This window comes from Lolium rigidum, chromosome 6, assembly GCF_022539505.1.
Source record: "Lolium rigidum isolate FL_2022 chromosome 6, APGP_CSIRO_Lrig_0.1, whole genome shotgun sequence".
In the NCBI taxonomy this organism is placed as follows: Eukaryota; Viridiplantae; Streptophyta; class Magnoliopsida; order Poales; family Poaceae; genus Lolium; species Lolium rigidum.
This window is the reverse complement of record NC_061513.1, coordinates 298,853,754-298,862,394: the sequence shown is the minus strand read 5'-3', so window position 1 is coordinate 298,862,394 and position 8,641 is coordinate 298,853,754. Positions and strand designations below refer to the sequence as shown.

Sequence of the window (8,641 nt, the reverse complement as noted above, 5' to 3'; positions counted from 1 at the left end):
TCCACTTGTTGGCGCTCCCCACGCCCAAATCCGGCGAAAGTTTCGTCCGGATTGGAGGAAAATTTGGCCTGGGGAGCGCCGAAGTTCCAGCCGTCCCCCCGGCAGGACACCCCCAACTTAGGGCATTCGACATATTTCAAACAAATTCGACATAAAATTTAACAAGTTCGGCATACAAGATTCAGAAAATTGCTGAAACAAATTCGGCGAAAATCAGTACAATGTTTAACAAGTGCTGAAACAAATGAAGCAAAAAAATTCACAAGTTTTGAAAAAAAAAGATAGACTAGTTGGCGTCGGCGTTGGCGTTGCCTCGGAGCGTCCATATGTGCTCCACCAGATCATCTTGCAGCTGTTGATGCATTGTAGAGTCTCGGATCTCCTGGCGCATAGCAATGAAGGCGGCGCATGATGTCGGCACCTGGTGATTAGGCTGTGCAAGAGTCCCTCTCTCTCATATGGTGCTTGTTGCTCAGCCAGAGGAACCGGATGTTTTCGCTCATTTTCAATAATCATATTGTGTAGGCACACACAACAGTTCATCACCTCCCACATCTGATCTTTGGAACAAGTCATAGCGGGGAACCGGATGACAGCAAATCTCTGCTGGAGGACACCAAATGCACACTCGACGTCTTTTCGGCAAGCTTCTTGTTTCTTCACAAACTCGCAAAGTTTGGGGGTGCTAGGTTTCGAGATAGTCTTCACAAATGTTGCCCACTTTGGATAGATACCGTCTGCAAGTTAGTATCCTTTGTTGTAGTGCCGACCATTGATCACATAGTTCACCGGGGGAGCATGACCCTTGTACATTCCCTGCCACGCAAACAGACAGTTCTTCCATTTCCAATGCATGCAGTCAATGCTTCCAACCATCCCTGGAAACCCCTAGCTTCATTTGTTGCAAGGATCCTCTGAGTGTCTTCGACAGTGGGTGATCTCAAGTAAAAGTCCCCGAACACTGCTATGACGGCCCTGCAGAACCGGTAGAAACAATCAAGGGCGGTGGACTCCGCCATCCGAAGATAGTGATCTGCACCATCACCGGGAGCTCCATACGCCAGCATCCTCATAGCCACTGTGCACTTCTGCAGTGACGAAAATCCAACCAAACCAGTGCAATCCGCCTTGCATCCGAAGTAGGGGTCAAAGTCTCGGATGGCATACACAATTTGCGAAATAGCTTTCTGCTCATCCTGAAACGACGCCGGAAAACAGTCTCCATCGTGCAATGGATTGTCGGCGAAGTAGTCAGCGTACAACATGCGGTAGCCCTCCATTCGTTGTCTCGGCTTGCACTTCCGGCGACTCGGTGCCGACCCACCACGTCGACCAGTTGCCAGCCCGGCGTACATGCTTGACAAGCAACCGAGGATCATCATGTGCTCCTCGTCTTGGGCGGCGGCTGCCATCTCTTCTCGCATAAGCTCGACGAACATCTGCTCCTCCTCTTCGTCCGAGTCCATGGCCTGCGAGGCAAATGGACGAACACCTGACGGGCGTGGTCGAGGCAACCCGAGCCGCGAACAACGAGGAGTAGGCCAAAGTCGGAAAACAGGCCGGCGGAGGAGCAGCCAGATAGGCCGTCGTCGAAAGACGGCGGAATATAGTCAGGTGGAGAAGGAGGGACGGCGGAATCTGGGCAACAAGCCGGCGGGGTGGTGCCGGCGGCGAGAGAGATACGAGGGGTGGGGGAGATTTTGAACGAGGTGGTGGTGGGGTTAGTGTGTCGAGTCGTCGATAGATCGGGCCCTTCCCCGCTTTTCACTCGTCCGGAGTCCCCGATAGATCCCCGGGGGACCGGGGATGGCGTGGGCTCGCCGGATGGATGAAGGGCCAAATCCGGACGAAAACGAGGAACCGAGGGCGCGACTGGGCCGAATTTCGCCGTCCGGATGGAAAAAACGTCACTCGGGGGCCTCGTCGGGGAGACGAGTGGGGATGCTCTAAGCAACCCTGTGTCATATGTCGGTGATTAACAAGTTGCATTGATTCGTTAGTTCCACCGAACGCAAAAGCAATGTTGTGCTGGTGGTGAAGACGAGCTATGGTCTAGGGTTAGGCAGGGTGGTGATAGCCAAAGCGTAGGCGGGCCTCTCCGCCTCTGGAACAGGAGCGCCCATGTATTCAGGGAAGCATGCATGCGCTAGAACAAATGTTTGGATCGTGTGTCCGTACAGTTATTTTAGGCGCTCACTGTTCTTCCATCTTTGACTGGCGTCGATCTTGCACCGTGCTTCCTGGTTAGGGGTTACAGATTCTGACAGTGTTTGGGCTTGGTTGCATCGGGGTCCCAGCTCCTGGATCTATGGTGCTGGATCTTGGCATCTTGTAGCCACCCTCCATCTTGACATTTCCCGACAACATGTAAATGTAGAGGCATGTTGAAGCACTAGAAATGTTTAGCCACCTTTACATGTTGTCAATGTTGAAGAACTAGGAAGACTATTGTTTGTCTCGTTCGCTCATGGAAAATGCCCATTCAATCAGCATTTTTCGAAGCTCTCCTCTATCTTCTCAGGTCCTTGACCGTTTTCCTGAGAAAAATAGACACTAAAAGCCTCTCCACTAGGTACAAATGGCTGAATCCTCAATCGAATAGTATCGTGCAAAAGTTGACTACTAGAAACGAATTGACTCCCACAAAAAAAATGAATCATGAACAAGAAACGTCAGTTTTCCATCTCAGAAAAAATCACTTTTCTATGCAAAAGAATCAACCAGGACCTAAATCGCGGTGGAAATGAAATCCAGCTTATCTTCCAAGCACAGACTCGTCTACTTCCTCGCAGATTTCAGGAAACAGCGGTGTTCTCGAGAGACGCAAGGTACTGGTCACGAATTTCTTTCCAGGTTTGCCTACAAAACGGTACGAGTAGCATTCTATTTTAAAATCCCCACAGTTGCTTTCATAGCTCAGTTGGTTAGAGCACCCGTTTAGTAAGCGGGAGGTCTTGAGTTCAACTCTCAATGAAAGCAATGTTTTGCTACGCATTTCGTTTTGTGCGCCCCATGCCATTTCTACACTATTTTACTAGGTATTTCGTTTTATGCGTCTCATACCATTTTTTCCATACGGTTTTGCGAAAAAATAATACTCCTATTAAGTTGACTACTCACAAAATTCAGCAGTTCATAAATTATTGTTACCTAAAAATGGAAGTTAGGTTTGGCGAAGACCCTCCCGATTTTTTTTTTGACAACTTAAACCTCTTTATTCATTGATAAGAGTTACATCGTTTAACATAAGAGGAATAATCGAACTAGGTGGATCCTCAATCCATGCACACTGAGGTGATCCCCTAGCTAGCCTTGCAAGTTCATGAGCTACTGTATTTGCTTCTCTAAAAACATGGGTGAATTGAATCTTTACAAACTGCCTCGAGAGGTGGTAACAATCGTCGAAGATTGCTGCAGCTATGCCATGATTAACCGCGCCGTTCTTCATAGTTTCAACTACCTCCATGTTATCAGATTCCATAATAATTCTGTTACACCCCAAAGATTGAGCAAGAACCAACCCTTGCTTTAAAGCAATAGCTTCTGCTGTTACTACATCATGAGCATGTTCGATCTTCATATTGGATGCAGCAATAAACTCCCCTCTATTATCCCTGATAATTACTCCTGTGGTACCTCGTAGATCATCGGCATCAAAAGAAGCGTCCACATTTATTTTCACGAACTCTAGTGGAGGCTTTATCCAACTGCATTTCTTCGCCTTTGCTTTAGGTGAGTTTGCAGCTTTAAAGTTAGCTATAAAAGCCATGATTGCTGAAGCAGATTTGGAGGCTGGTTGTATTTTCTCTCCATTAACAGCTTGCCTACACTCCCACCAAAGATACCAGCACGTGACCGCGAAATTTTCAGCTGTAATGGATTGACCCAGGATTGAACTGAATACCCTTTCACTGCAAAGTAATGATTCAAGGACTGCCTGTCCGGCTCTATCAATCTCGCAAGCTTCTGAGATTAACAAATTGAGCCCCAACTGCTCCCATATTTGCTTGGCGCGGGGACATAGGAAAAGCATGTGCTTGACATCCTCGGCCCCTCTTAAGCAAATTGGGCATTGCCCACTAACTTTGACATGCCTGTTAGCTAAGGTAGACCGACATGGAATTGTATTTTGCATTGTGCGCCATATGAAGATTTTTACCTTTGCTGGCACCCGTAATTTACATATTGTCTCCCACATTGGATGAGGGTTAGACATCCGTGAGGCTTGTGCATGATTCACACGTAGGCCAAACTGTGATTCCCATTCCGCATAGTATGCTAATTTGACGGAAAATATCCCATTCTTGGTGAGGTTCCAAGCCACAAAATCTGACATCTCAAAACTAGGTAAGGGTAGTACCTTGATTCTGCATGCGTCAACTGGCCAGAACGTTTGATCAATAAGCTCCTCATCCCATTGGTTTGTCACAGGATTAATTAGTTCACGCACCATTGAGACCAGCTTACTTCCTCTTCTTGTGAAGACCTTACGATTAGAGCTATTGGGAATCCATTCATCTTCCCAAATATTCACAGTATTTCCATCTCCAATCCGCCATACATGACCTTTCTTCAAAGTCTGAATCCCAGCAAATATACTCTGCCATGTAAAAGAACTACCCTTCTTTAGTTCGGCATTGAGCAGATCGCCTGATGGAAAATATTTTGCACGTAAAACTCTTGCACAGAGAGAATCTGGTTCTTGTATGAGACGCCATGCTAGCTTTGCTAGTAATGCAAGATTAAAACAATGGATATCACGAAAGCCCATTCCCCCTTCTCTCTTCGGAACACACATCTTCCACCAGGCTAGCCAATGCATCTTTTTTCGATTTACATCATCACCCCACCAATATTGAGACATCGCATCTGTTATTCCTTTGCAAGTTTGTTTAGGAATTTTGAAGACCGACATCGCATATGATGGTATTGCTTGCGCAATCGATTTGAGAAGCACTTCCTTGCCACCAGAAGACAAAAATTTCTCCATCCATCCATTTATCCATTTGCATACTCTGTCAACTAGATACTGGAAACAATCACTTTTATCCGCTCCAACAATTGCAGGTAAGCCCAAATATTTGTCTGACAATGCCTCAGTCATAATATCCAAGATAATACAGATCTCCTCTCTAATCACAACATGGGTATTTGGGCTAAAAAAGATACTTGATTTTTCTGCACTTACCAGTTGTCCAGAAGCTTGGCAATACTGATCCAGTATATTTTTCAAACATATTGCATTTTCCCCATTGGCTTGCATCAAAAGTAATGAGTCATCGGCAAACATAAGATTTGAAATCTGAGGGGCATCACGGCAAACTCGAACCCCTCGTAGCACACTCCCGATTAGGTGAGCATTATAATCTTTTTTAGTATCATCCTTCTTGCCCTATGAACCAAGATTGAAGCACGTTTCGTTTTTTGCACCCCATGCCATTTTTGTACTATTTTTCTAGGTATGTTTTGTGTGTCATACGGTTTTGCGAAAAATAGTGTTAAGTTGCCTACTCACAAAATTGAGTAGTTCAACTCTTAATGAAAGCAATATTTTGCTACGCATTTCGTTTTGTGCTTCCCATGCCATTTCTGAACTATTTTGCTAGGTATTTTGCTTTATGCGTCCCATACCATTTTTTCCATACGGTTTTGCGAAAAAAATACTACTCCTATTAAGTTGCCTACTCACAAAATTCAGCAGTTCATAAATTATCGTTACCTAAACATGGAAGTTAGGTTTGGCGAAGACGCTCCCGATTAGGCGAGCATTATAAATTATTTTTAGTATCATCCTTCTTGCCCTATGAACCAAGATTGAAGCACGTTTCGTTTTGTGCACCCCATGCCAGTTTTGCACTATTTTTCTAGGTATGTTTTGTGTGTCATACGGTTTTGCGAAAAATAGTGTTAAGCTGCCTACTCACAAAATTGAGTAGTTCAACTCTCAATGAAAGCAATATTTTGCTACGCATTTCGTTTTGTGTGTCCCATGCCATTTCTGCACTATTTTGCTAGGTATTTTGTTTCATGCGTCCCATACCATTTTTTCCATACGGTTTTGCGAAAAAAATACTACTCCTATTAAGTTGCCTACTCACAAAATTCAGCAGTTGCCTACTCATAAAATCCACACCTCAAAATTGATCATTGAACAATCAACCTAGTTGTAGGATTGAGACGGATAATAATGTCATGCATTAATAATCATTAATTCATTCATTATATGCAATTTTTAAGACCGGTCAATTCGTCGCCATAAATCAACATTGAAAGCTTCAAAATAGTAGGTGCAAACCCACAAAGCCATGCCTATTAGATAAAATGCAAAATGTGATAAGTTAGAATGGAAACAAAGTAAATAAGTAACACTTCAGTTAAAATATATCCCACATAAATAATATAATTAGATATTTACATATGGGTCTCAATCATTGATTCAACTTTGTTCGGTAATGTTGTCAACATACTTTCAGGAGCACCCACTTTTACTAAATATTTAAGGGTTTACAATTAAGAATGAAAATAGAAGTAAATAAAATCATTTATAGTCATTAACATGAAGATCAAATAGCATACATCAATGACAAATAGAAATAATTATATTTCAACGTAGCAACAACCTATGCTAAGTCACTAACCCAAAACAGAAATTACTTGGTGTGTTACTAGTAGAAGTACACACGGAGAACAGATGCTTACTAGCATAATCATTAGAATACCATTGAAGTGAGTGTTGAGAGCATATTCCAAAATTTCTCTACTTTTAATGCTACATATATTGTTTTACCAATATTGTAACCCATGTTATTCCTCCACTCACAATCACGTGTAGAGTTGAATAAGTTAAGACTATATACACAAAATCAAGTCAAACTTCCAACATAAGTAAGTGATGGGTCATAGCATAGAAAACAAAAAAAAAATACTAAGGTAAAAACAACAAAGAGGCCATGATCTAATCTAAAAGAGGCATGCGACGGGTAAACCAAGTTGTAGAAGGACTCACCCTCGAAGAAAAAAGTGTTAAAAAGATCAAATCTCGTGGATGATGTAGACGAACACTCGCCAATCTCAAGATCACGAAGATGAGCGCTGCAAACCAGCATATACATACAGCTTGATGACAACCTTCATTCTCTCGATCCATCGGGGCAGTGGAAGTAGAAGATCCATTGGAAAACTCTAGTAGCACAACAACGTTGTGATGGTCAAGAACCAATTTGGACAGGGCTTCGCCAAGCCAGAGCCCAAGAGGTTGATCAGCAGGAGGATGAATAGAGGTGGTGTGTTGTGTATGGAGAGGGAGCCTCCACCCCTCTATATATGTAGAGGGGGTGCAGAATCCCCCAAGTGGTGCCCCCACCTCTTTCACTTTCAATTAGTGGATCTTCCAATCAGGAGTGGACCTTCCACTCATGACCTCTTTTAATGGGTGGACCATCCACTAAAAAAACCAAATGTTTTTTCCTTTAAATGAATAAAATAGTATTAATTAATTAATTTTAACATTGTTAAATTCTATTAATTAAGAAACATTAACATATACCTCCTTGAAATATTTTGATATCACCCGAAACAATTCGGGTGCTTCCCGAAACAAGTCATGTGCTTTCCAAAATATTCTCTGATATTCCGTATCTTCTCAAAAGTGTCGCCAAACTTTAGGTGTGTCACCCAATGGTTCGTGAATAATGTGGACATCACCAAGACACCTCTCTGATCGATACTACCTCCATCCCAAGGAATAAGGCGCACGCATATTTCGAGACAAACTTTGAGCATACAAATTGAGCGATAAAATCTTGATTATATTATATGTAATTAGTATCATTTGATTCGTATTGAAAAGTATTTTCTAATGATGCTAATTCATACAAATAATATTTGTATATTTAAAGTAATTCTTGGTTAAACAAAAAGCATGTAAAACGAGGACGCCTTATTTCTTGAATCGGAGGGAGTAGTCAACAACGGGATTTGTTGATCCATAATGAATCCCACATCTTCAAGGATGAATCTTTTGATCAAGTGAACCACAAACATCATAACTGATTCTTTTTGTCTCGCAATATTTTACTTGTTCGAGATCCGATTACCAGTATCAACCATACCTAGGTCGATCTCGTTACCTATCAAGTACTCTTTACTCGTTCCGTGATATGACATCCTTGTTACCTAGTCATGTGCTCGCAAGCGGTGTCGATGCGATATCGTCAAGAGGGCTCAAAGTATATCGCTCCATCATCTGGATGAAAAATCCCACTATATATTCATGAGCATCAACTATTACTTTTAGAGTATTCAATACCACCTTTATAGTAATTTTGTTAAGTTGTGACGTTTGATGTCATTAAAGCACTCCTCCGGTGCTAGTGATTGACATGTTATCATGGTCTAAGGACTATGAATACTCCGTGTGTGTTTGATAAAGTAATGTAAACTTAATGACTTGATCGTATTGCTATACATACTCGGGTGTGTTCATCGCATCATTCTCCTAATTACGTGATCCCGTTATTAACAACATCTAATGTTCATCATCAACAAACCTTGATCATGAGTTAAGCAATGAGCTAGTTAAACGCGAGGCTTAATAGGTACTCCTATTTTTTATTAGACACACATGTATTAACATTTCCAG

The 8,641-nt window shown here is 42.5% G+C and overlaps 1 non-coding gene across 1 annotated transcript; it reads left to right on the top strand.

The window, feature by feature from the left end:
- The first annotated feature begins 2,905 nt into the window (after positions 1-2,905).
- TRNAT-AGU lies at positions 2,906-2,979 on the top strand. The gene has a single exon. It is a non-coding gene; the product is annotated as a tRNA-Thr (tRNA).
- The last annotated feature ends 5,662 nt before the right edge of the window (positions 2,980-8,641 follow it).